We start from the raw sequence: 12,456 nt of genomic DNA, 5'->3' as shown, positions 1-12,456 counted from the left end.
TTTGTAAACGATGGATGGCGATCTCTTGACAAAAGAGAGAATCCTTCTTTTTAACACTCTTCTAATGAAAGTTCTTGTGTAAAGCCATGGGTTAGAAATAAAACTTGATCATCTCCTTTGTTGTTGTTGTTTATGAATGGCCAATAATTTATTCACATGTGACATTTGAGCTGGCATTTTTTCCCCCTCCTAAGATGACAGTAGCTTCCGCTGTGTTGTTTTCTAAAGCGAAATCAGAATAGCCCCTTGCATTTGTCTCAGCTGGTAGTTCCATTTTGCCCTCTTGCCTTTTCCATTTAGACCTTATGGTATTTCCTAACCCTCAGACTGTTTTGAAAGACTTTGATTAAAATATGCTGATAAAAGAATTTGATAACCAAGTTAGGAACGACAAGGCTATCTGGAGAAGACCGAGTGATTTGGCAGCCTAGCAAGTTCTATTCAGAGCACACAAAGAGATCCTGGAACATTTTATAGAGACTCGTGTTTGGGGAACGGTATGAACTCAGGTTACCTGCAAACTATGGTGTCATATGGAAACATTTAAGAGCTTATGGAAAATTCTTTGAAATAAAGTGAAATGAACTAGCAAGTATATTACATCTAAGAGGAAAAATAAGAGCATTCATTCTGATTTTTAAGTGGCTGCTCAAAAAGGAAGGTGGATGAAAGTAAATCATTTTCTACTTCATACACGTATCATAGAGAGATATCACCTAAGCCTAGTTTTGCTAACCATGTCTTGCCTCCCTCTGTGGGAACCTCTTGCATAATATCCCCAAAGCCTCTGCTTAAATAATTCCAGAGAAAAGTGAGGGAGTAGTGGGAATGAAGGTTAGCAGGAACTCATTTTGAATACCTGCTCTCTGCAAGGTACTGGAGTAGGCATTTCATCGCTATCTCGTTTGACTTATGAGTGTGGGTTTTATAACCTCCAGTTTACAGGTGAGGAAACTATGTTATATAAGCGTAATCAAACTTGCCTTAGTTCAGGTGTCTAGCTTGAGGCAAAGCTGAAATCAGAACCTAGGTTCGTCCATCTTCTTGCACTATATTGAACTGCCTCCCAGGTTGAAGGAGAGCCTTCTTTGTAGATAAGGCAGCTTTTCTGTCTTAATGCAGATTGTTTGAAAATGCTTTCTTTTATTTAGCTGAAATCTGTCTCCCATTAATCTCTCTTACTGGTCTCGATTCTGCCCTGGGAGGATCACAGAGTTGATGGAATTCTCTTTCCTCATGCAGGTATGTTTGCAACCACTGCTGCCAATGTGGTCTTTGCCATTTTGTACTTGGTTGATTTTTTTTTTTTTTAAACGAAAACACACGACACACACAAAAACAAATGTTCTCTTGTTAACTGCAATTCATCTTTCAACATATGGAGCTCTCTTTGAATCCTAGAGGTCTAGACTCAAAGAATATACTTGTAAGTGTTAGAAGATACCTTAATTTCATTCCTCTCTGCCAGATTTATTAACCCATTGTCAGTATGCTGTCATTCAAGCCATTAATAAAAATAGCAGATGGGGTGAATAGTAGATTAACTTGTGGTCTGTGTATTAGCTTCTGAGATTGCATGCAGAATTTAGTCTACCTATGAATTTTTCTAGAAAGATGGTGGGTAGCTATTTTCAAATTCTTTAAAGAACTCATTATCTTAAAAACTTAAAAAGCACTCAGAGTAGAGAACTTTCTCCAGGTTGAATTATCTAACCTCTTTGGGGAAGTTTCCCCAATTGACCACGAAGGGTCTTTTTAGGTAAAGAGGCCATCATAGAAGGCAGTGGAGCCTCTAGTAGTCATTCCAGGAATGAAAGCAAGCACCTCCAGATTAGGCCACTTCCCATAGACACAATTCCTGTAATCCACCAAAACACTGTATGGTCCTCCTCAAGGGAAGATTTCAAATTCATTTAAAAAACAACCCCCATTAGTCCAAGGAGTTAAGGAAAGACGGTTCCCATGGTTAGCTGTAGGTTCAACCTCATCATCACGTTATGGTTGCTGTCCAGATGGATGAAAACAATACTTGGTGAATCCTCAATCAGTACCCTATACTCTTGAGCTGCATTGGGAAACTCATCAGCCAGTCAGTGGTGGTATTTCAACAGCAACTCCATCTCTTCTGCCTGGTAAATCCCAGTACTGCTCTTTGCAAGGACTTGTCAGTCACTCCATTTTGACAGACAGAGCTCTTCTAGCAAACCCGTTCTCATTCAAGATTTCCAAAATCAACTCTTTGAAAGCTTTAATATCTGTTTCTAACTCTGTTGCCATTTTGTAGTAAGATGTGCAGTTTGCTTCTGTCGACAAAAGAATGTTTGAGGTCCACTAACCTTCCAGAGTCTTAAGGGTCAGTGGCTGTGTAGTGCTAAGTTCCCCCTGAAGGATGTTGATCCAATATGGGAGGAGTGCTTCTATAGCTCTAAACTCAAAAGGTAAAGGGTATGTGACAAGTTGACCCTCTCCAGACAACTGTGAAGGCAGTTCTTGGAACATCTATTGCTAAGTTTAAATTACGATAATCTAATATCAAAAGACACTCTGGAGTTATCACGGCTTTCACATATTCTGTTTTTATGATAATCCTGTTGTCTCTGATTGTGAATAATCATTACATGCTGAAATCTCAGATCTCTGGCTTGAAGATCTAACTCTTGGTATAACCCAGTTTTCTTTCTTTTGAAAGAAACATTTCCCTCTGTCAAATTTTGTCACAGTAAATACTAGGGCTACACTAGCTGAAGTAGCTTGAGGAACATCAGAAGTTTTAAACTGACATTTTTCATCTGCCTTGTGGAATCAGCCAGGGCCAGCACAGTGGCGTGGCTTGACTACACAGGTCGCAAAGTGAGATGAGCCACAGAGGTCAAGTCCAAGGCCAGGACCCAGTGGGGAATTCGCATCACACAAGGGCAGAGGTCAGGTGAAGCTCCACAGGCATTTCATGGCCCTGGAGTGAGGAGTAGACAGCAACCACACCCCAGGCCTTCACACCGGATGATGACTGAAGCTGTGATGTTCTTAAGTGGGAAGTAGACCGTAGCATTTTAGTTCAACTGGTTACTTTTTTTTTTTTCATTTTTCTTTGTTTTAAATTATAAGCTCAAGTGGTGTTCACCAAAACTTTACCCTTTCACCTGCAGGAATCTCTTTTGAAAGCCGGTGGGATATTGAAGGATATCCTCTGTAAGCCTATTACTTACCTACTCTAGAATTAATCTTATCTTCCTCAGAAGTCTGGGAGTTCCTCAAGGGCAGAGACCTTGACAAGTCTTTGACTCCTTAGCAGTGAGCCCAGCATCTGGAAAATTCTAGACGCTTAAGGTTCATTGATTTTGATGGAATGGAATGATTTAGCTAAAACTTCCTGTTATTTCATGTTTCAGTATTGGGTTGTTTATTTCAGTGAGCCCTATTTTGTGTCACTTTATTTTCGGTGAATGGCCTAAAAGTGCAATTGTCCTGAGCACCTCATACATTTAATACATGATGAAGAGGAAAAAGCAACGGACCACTGAGAGATGTTGTCCGCAGTGAAAGTGAAGAGTCCTTCACTTTATTATGCTTGAAATTACAAAAAAAGAGAAAGAAACGTAGCCTTAAGTAAAAGTATTGATGAGCATAAACTCTATCACATGTTGTTATTAAAAATGGGCATTAGCCTGTGTGAACTTGAAATCAATGATCTTACATACATAGAAAGAGGCTTTTCCACCTTGAGACCTTGGGGATGAGCTGCTATAATCCCCTACACTTTGCTGATAAAGGTCCCTAGTGAAATGACTTTCCTAAGGTCACATATCCAGAACAGCAGTACTCTTGCCAACCAGTGGTGGTGCCTACTTTATATTTTTTCAAAAAAATCTTTTAAATGTCAAAAGTATGAGATTAAAGGCAATTTCTAGACCATATGAAGTAGCCCTGTTGTTCTAGGTTTAATTTATTATATGCATATAAGCATTATTTTACAAAGTAATCTTGCTTAAACTCACACAACTTAGTTTTAAAAGATGGTTTCTGTGCAAGTGAAATATACGCACAGGAAGAACACAGTCCTACTTTCTGATCTGATGTGGCCAGTTCTGTATTTCACATTAGAGATGTTTTCCAAGGGGGATTCTAGAGATAATGAGTATGTTAAAAACATGGAATAAATCTAGGGGTGTTGGGAGGTATTCTTAATCCCTCAGAGAGCAGACATACTTTCCTGTAAACTGTCCCTTGGGGGGACAGTGGTCCATTAGAGTTAGAATTCTGGCTTGATAGACAAAGAAACCGATCCATTATGATAGTTCTTATATTAGTCATAAGACTCTTTCTTGACTTTTTTTCTCTAAATAACCAAAATCAATGTCATTGATTGCTTCAAACACGATAGTCTTACCAGCCTAGGTGCTAAACTTTTCTTGTGCTTCCAGAATGACTTATTCCATAATCACTCCTACTTTGTATTAAGACAGTTTTGGTTGTTGAGGTAGGAAGAAGAAAAAGACTAAGCTATTTCCAGTTTGCTTGGGCTTACTTTAATGTTGTCTTTTAGATTGCTGGTGAAATCAGGAAGATTCGTGGTTTTTATGGCATCAGAGAGACAAAATGTGTGATGAAGACAGACGTTGTCATATTCTTTTAGAGTAATTGACAAAAAGACATACCCATTGCCCTGTGACTTTCAGATCTTCTGTAACCTTTTTAAATAAGATGGAAGGAGTTGCTACTTATACCCAAGGGAAGACAAAGTTAATGAATAGAAAAGACAGAATTTACTTAGGAAAATGGTAGAATTAAGTTCTGGACAAAACATGCACCAGTGATGCATAACATTTCTGTTAATTGGGTCTTAACGGGTTTCTGACTCATGTGGTAATCATTGTAGGAGTGAGTCTTGCTAGACATGCCAGTGGCAAATTGCGCAGCTCTAAGAACTCTTCCCTACTTGTGCATGCGCACCTGAGTTTCTGGGGGCTTACGCTTCTTAATTTAGGTTCCATATACACTTCAGTGGTTAAACCTGAACTAGACTCAAAGAGTTTGTTTCCATTAAGAAAATGAATCTTTTATGTGGACCAAGGTCAGGTTAGTTAATTTGTTTGCTTTTATTGGAATAACTTTTCCCATTCCAATTCATCACTTAATTTTAAGTGGTTCTACTAAAATACCCATTAAAGTCCCTTACATTTCTCACAGACTAGGGCTAGGGCAGGTTCATGTGACTTTTTTTTTCCCCCTCAAGGCACAAAAGGTAGCCTTTCCAGTTATCAACCTATTCTTCCTTGTTCATGGTTTCCCAACAGTGGGGGAACATTTCATATAGTATCAGTATGAACTCTAATTGCAAAGAGACCAAATTAAGTTTTTACAAGAAATAAGATTAATTAAAATATAAAAATGCATTTGACTGTGGTAAAGCATTTCTTTCTTTCTTTCTTTTTTTTAACATTCTATTATATTACTTTTTTTTTGGTAAATCTTCCTTTTCTGCCCACTTCGCTCTCTTCCTCACTGATACATTTTCCAGAAACTCAAAGTCGACTCTGGCTAGAAAGTAACTAAATGTGATGTTATCACTCTAATTAGTGGTGACAAAAGATCAATTAATGTTATAATTAAAAACAGTGTCTAGATCTGTTGTTTGTGGTGAATGAATGTGACAATTACTTTGTTCATTGACATAGATGTGTTGAATTTCCTCCCTAGATTTTAAGGGGATGCATTTTAGTGCTGATGTACGCATTTAACTGTGGATGGTAGGAACAAGGCAAGCATATTAGGGGAAGAACAGGGCCCCTAATGTCTAAGCTAGAGCCATATTTTAGCATACTTGACACCTTCCTTGGTATATGATGCTATATCAGCAACTTGTACTCATTGGATCTGGAGCCTCAAGCTTTTAATATTTTATCACTAAATGCTTAAGTGTTTATGTTGCAAAAAGAAAAAAGAAAAAAAGATTCCCACTTGACTCTCAAACCATATGAACAGGACACTATATGATAACTATTTTGTTAATGATTTTGGTTCCACTTATGGCAATAATTTTTAAGTTGATGGGGCAGAATAGTAAGTATGTGATTTGTGCAGATCTGGTTGAATTTTCTTCTGATACAGAGCAAGCTGTTTTTCATACATTGAAGCCTGGGAAAGCTCTGTTACTGTTAAAAGAGTAACCGTATCTCTTTTCTGAGTTGTTGCCAAGCAGATGTAGACTTTTGGAATGTGCCCAGAAAACTTCTACAGCTGATACTTTGGTGACTTGTTCCTACTTCTGTCTTTACTGGCACCTATTTAAGTAGCAGAGGGACATAATTTTGTATTGGTAGGTCACAACTTTATAGACTTCCTTAGAAGCAATTAAATATAGATAAACCTATGGATAGAAATGAAGTAAACCCAATTTGCTTTTTGAGATTAACAGGGAAGATATGCCACAATTTGGTTATGTCATTTTGACCAAAAAAGAATTAGGACAATCCCTCTGAAAAGTTCTCTGAGGGATCAGCATTGACTCTTAAGCACGGCAATCTACTACCATTACCAAAAGGAACCTCACCTTTTAACGTCATCCCATAAATGGTTTGTGAGAACCATAAATGCTTTGTGAGAACTTAGCTTGATTTTAAAGTTTGAGACTACAGATACTTCATGTTTCCATATTTTTTCCGTAATATTAATGTTATAAAGACTATTAGAAAGGCAATAATATCAACAATATCAGGTTCACTAATTTACCAAGAAATGAGCATTTTCTGTTAACATCAGCTCAAAACAACAAGGGTTAGTTCCATAACTTCAGGTAATTTGGTAGCAGTTGAAATACTGTAAACCTCAAAGGTGATGTGCTTTTGGCATATCTGGTAAAAGAAGGAGGCTGGTTGAATTCATTGACTAACTATGTTCCTGGCTAAAAAGACAACTAAACAAGGAGAGAAAAGAGGAAGGAAGGGAGGAACAAAGAAATGAAAATCTGTTTTTTAAAAGGAGTTGGAAGACAAGGAGTAATTCAACACCTTAGATATGCATATTAAAAACTTATAACAGATCATAGATCGTACTTAAGGATTACTGAAGTTTAGAACATGGCTGAGGGTATAGATGTCCGATTTTCTTACGCAATAGTGGGTCTTTTGTTTCAGAGTTCACTCTTGGCAAGCAACTCCCTACCACTGCGTTAATTTCCTGTCGATCTTTCATCCAGCAGCAGAACTAGAGATGGGGAGCAGACATCGCCCCCCTCCCAGGCTTTTTAAGACTGTGCTTTGTGTAGATTAAAAAAGAAGAAAGAATAAAAAGAACAAACTTTTTCCAAACAAGATGTCCATGTGCATTCTTTAAGATCCTGTGTGTGTGCTTAAAGTGATCCTTCAAAAAAGTCCTCTCCATAATTTTGAACCTCTCTTGTTTCTAAAGACTTTTATGCCCATTTTCCCCCCGTCTTCTCAGCATGTGAACCAATGTGTAGCTCAAATTGATGTTACTTTGCTCTTTACTTAGATAGTTTTAAAAGGCTAGCTGTGTGGAGGAATGAGGAAGGAAGGGAGGCGGGAGCGGCTGGGGTTTATTTCTTTCTGTGTTGACCTAATGAGTGCAGTTCTTAAAAAATAATAAATATTTATATGTGATCTTAATTTTTAATGAGTCTCATAAACTGGCTGGTATAGAAAAGTGTATGAAAATCTGTGTATTAAACTATAGTTATTGTAAATACATGCATGTGTACGCTAGAATGTTTTATGAGGAAGGGAGCACATTGGTCTTGTTCACTCTTGTTTTCTTAGCATCTAGAACAGTGCCTGACATACAACTGGCACTCAGTAAATATTTGTCAAGTTAAAAAAAATGAATAGGCAGCTTTGCACAGTGGGGATAGCATTTACACTAGAATTCAGAAGACCTGAAGTCTAGTTCCAGCACTGCCATTAACTAAGTATATGAAGTTGCCGAGGTCACTTACCATCTTTACTCCTACATTTAAAAAAAAATGGAGTAACCCAGCTACTCAGGAGGCCTAGTGGGAGGATGACTTGAACCTAGGAGTTTGAGGCTGCAATAGGAGTACAATTGTGTGTGCGAATAACCATTGCATTCCAGCTTGTGCAACATGGCGAGAGCTGCGTCTTAAAAAAAAAAAAAGGAATAATGGTACTTGCTCTCCTTGCCTTTTGTGGTTTTTTTATAATGATTAAATGATATCTAAGGGATACAAAAATGCTTTGGAAACTGCAGGGTACTTTAAAGAAATTGTATGTTTGAGTGTGTGTGTGTGTGTGTGTGTGTGTATGTGTGTATGTGCGTGCGTGCGTGCGTGCCTGCGCGTGCATGTACAGAAAATCCTTTATCTCTTTGCTTTTCAATTTCTTTTCTTAGGAAAATCAGATTATTTAAATCCCATTATGTACAGCTCTCCTCTGTTCTTACTAAGCCTCTGTATTCCATTACCTCCAGTAAATCAGAAAAAGGTGGTGAGTCAGACTGTAGTGAAAGGCGGAGTCCATTTTACTCTGGAACTCTAAAATCCTGAGTGCATGTCTCTTGAAGTTTCTTCCCTGTTTGAGCTTCACAAGACATAACATGTGACTTGCAGTCTCTTCATTATGACCACTTACAGATTCTTTAATGACTACATTGAAGTATTTATTAGTTGCTAATAGGGTAGATTGATAATCATGCACTTAACATAAAGTGTAGCTAAAATCAGTGTGATGGATTGTAAAAAGAAGTGTATGTATGTGTGCCTGCATGTGCATGCTTGTGTATTTTAATAATAATATGTCACAAAGCTGCTTATCTGGAAGTGGCAAAGATAGAAAGTAAAAAGTAAGTAGATGGTATTGACAGAAAATATTACACCATCAGGACAATTGTTTTTCTTTTTTTTTTTTGAAGCTCCTCAAGGCTTTTTTTTTAAGATTAGAAAATACAGTTTATTTTGAAAGTGAATTAAAGAGAGAGAGAGTGAGAGAGTGAAAGAGAGAGGGAGAGAGAGAGGAGATTTACCTTCACAAGGGAGGAGAGGAGGCCAAAGCCAGAAAACATGGCAGTGGCCAACTCCTCAAGGCTTTAAACCCATTTTCCACAGTTATTTTTTGAATTGGGATTCTCAAATCTAAGTATCCAGTAACAAAATAAAGAAATCTTTTATATTAACATATTGCCTTAAGTTAGGAAGAACTGTGTGAGATGGCTGCAGTCGACTTTCAAAGCATTGTAGGACTTTAGATGTGGAAGTCAACTGGAATAACATTATAGAATGTTTAGATTCTAAGAGATCATTTAGTCTAGTTGCTCTCATTTGACTCTTAAGAGAACTGTGGTCCTGGAGAGCTTAGGCCAAGGAACTTTTGGAAGGTCCATGTCACTGTGTTCCTTAGAGTCAAGACCACAACCTAGTCTTCAGATTCCTAGATTTCTACTATTCCTTCCTGTTCCCTAACTCGAATTTTCTTGAAACTAAAACAGTATTATAAGCCCCACTGGGGAGTGCTTTCCAGAATATTGTTAGTGTTGACCACCTCAGCATTACATTTGCTAATGATAGTTGCCCAGGTATACTGAACCAGTAAAACTAACCTTCAGATTAGTAAGACAGGTGTATCTCTGTGCCACCCTTGGCTATCCATATTCATAGAGCATACATTTTAAATCTGAAAGAATATAAGCAATGTCCCCCTCCCCCCAACTTTTCTATGGAAAAAACAAAACCCCGCTGGAGCAGAGTGGCTCATGTCTGGAATCTCAGCACTCTGGGAGGCACAGGTGAGGATTGCCTTAGCCCAGGGGTTCCAGACTAGCCTGCGCAACTTGGTGAGACCCCCGCTCTACAATAAATCAAAAAATTAGCTGGGTGTGGTGGTGCACACCTGTAGTTCCAGCTACTTGGAAGACTGAGGTGGAAGGATCACCTGAGCCCAGCAGCTGGAGGCTGCAGTAGCTGTGAGTGTGCCACTGCACTCCAGCCTGGGTGACAGAGTAAGACTCTGACTTAAAAAAAAAGACAAAAAGAAAAACCCCCAAACCCCTCCACTGTCACTTATATCCAGGTGGCTTAAAATATATGTTGCTTATTGAGAGCGTTGTTCAGGTTAAACTCAGGAGGTATATTACATCATGTAATATGCCTGCATTTGTCCTTGCTTTCTTTTTGGAAACCTGATCTTACTTATGTCTGCTCTTAGCAATAGGCTAGGTTAAGTTATGTTAAACCTGTTGTACTGTGACTTGATTCACGGTGCTGCAGCCTGGCTTTCTACCTTGATTAGCTTTAATCAAACTCTCGGCATTCCATGACCTTAATAAAGCTATTTTTCCTGACAACTGAAGACTGTCTTAACAAGCACAGCTCATCTGTGCTGAAACTAAGGTTGAGTTAAGATGGGGCTTAGGTCCTCATTAAAGTCCACAGCATGTAGTATAAGAGGAAATGATGAAATGGTGCTCCCTGAGACATCTCTTCTTTAAATTTAATTAGACAAATTATACGCAAACTACTAGATGCCCTGGGAAGGCAAGCAACATTAGGGCTAATAAAAAGCTTGAATAGTATAAAAGGGCTGGGGGAGGTGCTGGAAAACTTTTCTAACACGTACGAGAGGTAAATCAGAACCAACTGCTAGATGTAGAAACTGGATGCTTTTAAATATTGATTTAGAAATTAATTTTGTGATGCTTTTCTAAGTATAAAAATGCAGGTCATGCTTAAATCTCTCAAACTGTGATGTGATAATCCACCTACACACAAGGTATTTTATTGTTCTTTATACACTGGCCTGACTTTGAAGTTTTGACAGACCTGGGTTCAAATTCTAGCAAGTTCTGCTAGCTTTTTTGATTTGGGTTTGTGTGTGTGTGTGTGTGTGTGTGTGCGCGCGCGTGTGCATGTTACTTCACTCCTGTGAAATCCAATTTTATCATCTATAAAATGAGAGAAATAATTCTTTTCCTGAAGAGGCTTTATAAAAATTAAATGAAATTAAATTTGATTATAAGTATAGAATGCTTGGCACAATGCCTAGCGCATAATAGGTACTCAAAAATAGGTACCTCGTATTTAAAAAGAACTTCCACTGAGTTAGGAGTGGTCTCAAGTGAACTATTCTATAAATATGTGAGCGTTAGACTATGAATGTAGATATTGTGAGCATAATCTCATGGATCACAATTACTTTAAGGGAAAATGCTAGAAGACAGAAGCCTCTGGCTTTTGGAAAGAAAGTGACTCAAACATCAGAAGTAAATTATTTGGAGTCTAGAGCAGTCAAATGGAGAGACATTTTAAATCGGTTGAAACACTAAGTGCTGTGTGCTAAACGTCTTGCATACCTTATTATCTCAGGTACTATTGATAACAACTCTGCAAGGTAGATATTATTGACCTAATTTTACAGACAAGGGAAAAACGAGATTCAGAAAGGCAAAGTGAATTGTGTTTTAACATAGAAGAGTCAGGGTTAGAACTTAGAGTTGGCCTGGTTCTTGGGAGCAGTTAGATAGCAAACTACTGCAGATACATTTATAGCTTTTCAAAAAATTTTTCTTTTTTATTTTGACGATGTGGGGTGAAGTCAGGATTGGCTCTAAGTGGCCTACATTCAGGTGAAGTTTGGACTTCCCATTGGACCTCACTTCACCTGGATTGGGATCATGTGCCCTCATGTATAGTTTTTATTTATTTTATTTATTTATTTTTTGAGTTGGAGTCTCACTCTGTCACCCAGACTGGAGTGCAGTGGCCGCTCCCAGTCACCGCGGCCTCGACCTGCTGGGCTCCGGCGATCCTTCCGCCTCAGCCTTCCAAGTAGCTGGAACTACAGGCGTGCGCTACCACGCCCGGCTAATTTTTGATTTTTATTGTAGAGATGAGGTCTCGCCAAGTTGCCCAGGCGGGTCTCGAACCCGCGGGCTCAGGCAATCCACTCACCTCAGCCTCCCAAAGGCGCGGGATTACAGGCGGAGCCACCAAGCCCGGCTCATGTATAGTTTTTAAAATTGCATTTATCATGTACTTACTGAGATACATAATCTCTCTCCCTGCTAGGTTTTTTCATACTCGAGTGGATTCTAAATCAACTTATTTTGTATTGTTTTGACACTTCCTCTGTTGCTTTAAGATTCTGCTTCTCAGCCTTGGCTGCCCATTTAGAGTCACTTTGGGTGGGTGGGATCTGGGCATGGGAATGTTTTCAAGCTTCCCTGGTGATTCCAGGTGTGCACCCAAGTGCTAAAAACCTCTACTTTAACGTGTCACCACCTCAGGCAGAGATGGGTTTTGGTTGTCCACGGCTAAACCTAAACTTCAGCAGTGAATTGCCAGGGTTGATTATGATCCTCTTGCTTGTTTGGGGGAAGAAATGTGGAAGCCATGAAATCTTTTTCAGTGGTAATGGATATTGTTTATGCATTGATTAGCATGTAAAAATTAAACACCCTTTTCTTACTGTTGCCTCATTTTCTTGTTCCTTT

General features: G+C 38.7%; 1 protein-coding gene and 1 pseudogene across 3 annotated transcripts in view; one reads left to right on the top strand and one right to left on the bottom strand.

The window, feature by feature from the left end:
- The window catches only part of NFIA (nuclear factor I A), a 375,784-nt gene that overhangs the window by 45,324 nt on the left and 318,004 nt on the right, over positions 1 to 12,456 (top strand). The window lies entirely within an intron of this gene.
- The window catches only part of LOC103266923, a 47,022-nt pseudogene continuing 36,275 nt past the window's right edge, over positions 1,710 to 12,456 (bottom strand).

The sequence above is a fragment of the Carlito syrichta genome, unplaced genomic scaffold (assembly GCF_000164805.1).
Source record: "Carlito syrichta isolate Samal-C Ts95f unplaced genomic scaffold, Tarsius_syrichta-2.0.1 Scaffold307669, whole genome shotgun sequence".
Lineage (NCBI taxonomy): Eukaryota > Metazoa > Chordata > Mammalia > Primates > Tarsiidae > Carlito > Carlito syrichta.
Note: the sequence above shows the minus strand (reverse complement) of the source record. Positions and strands in the feature narration are given on the sequence as shown.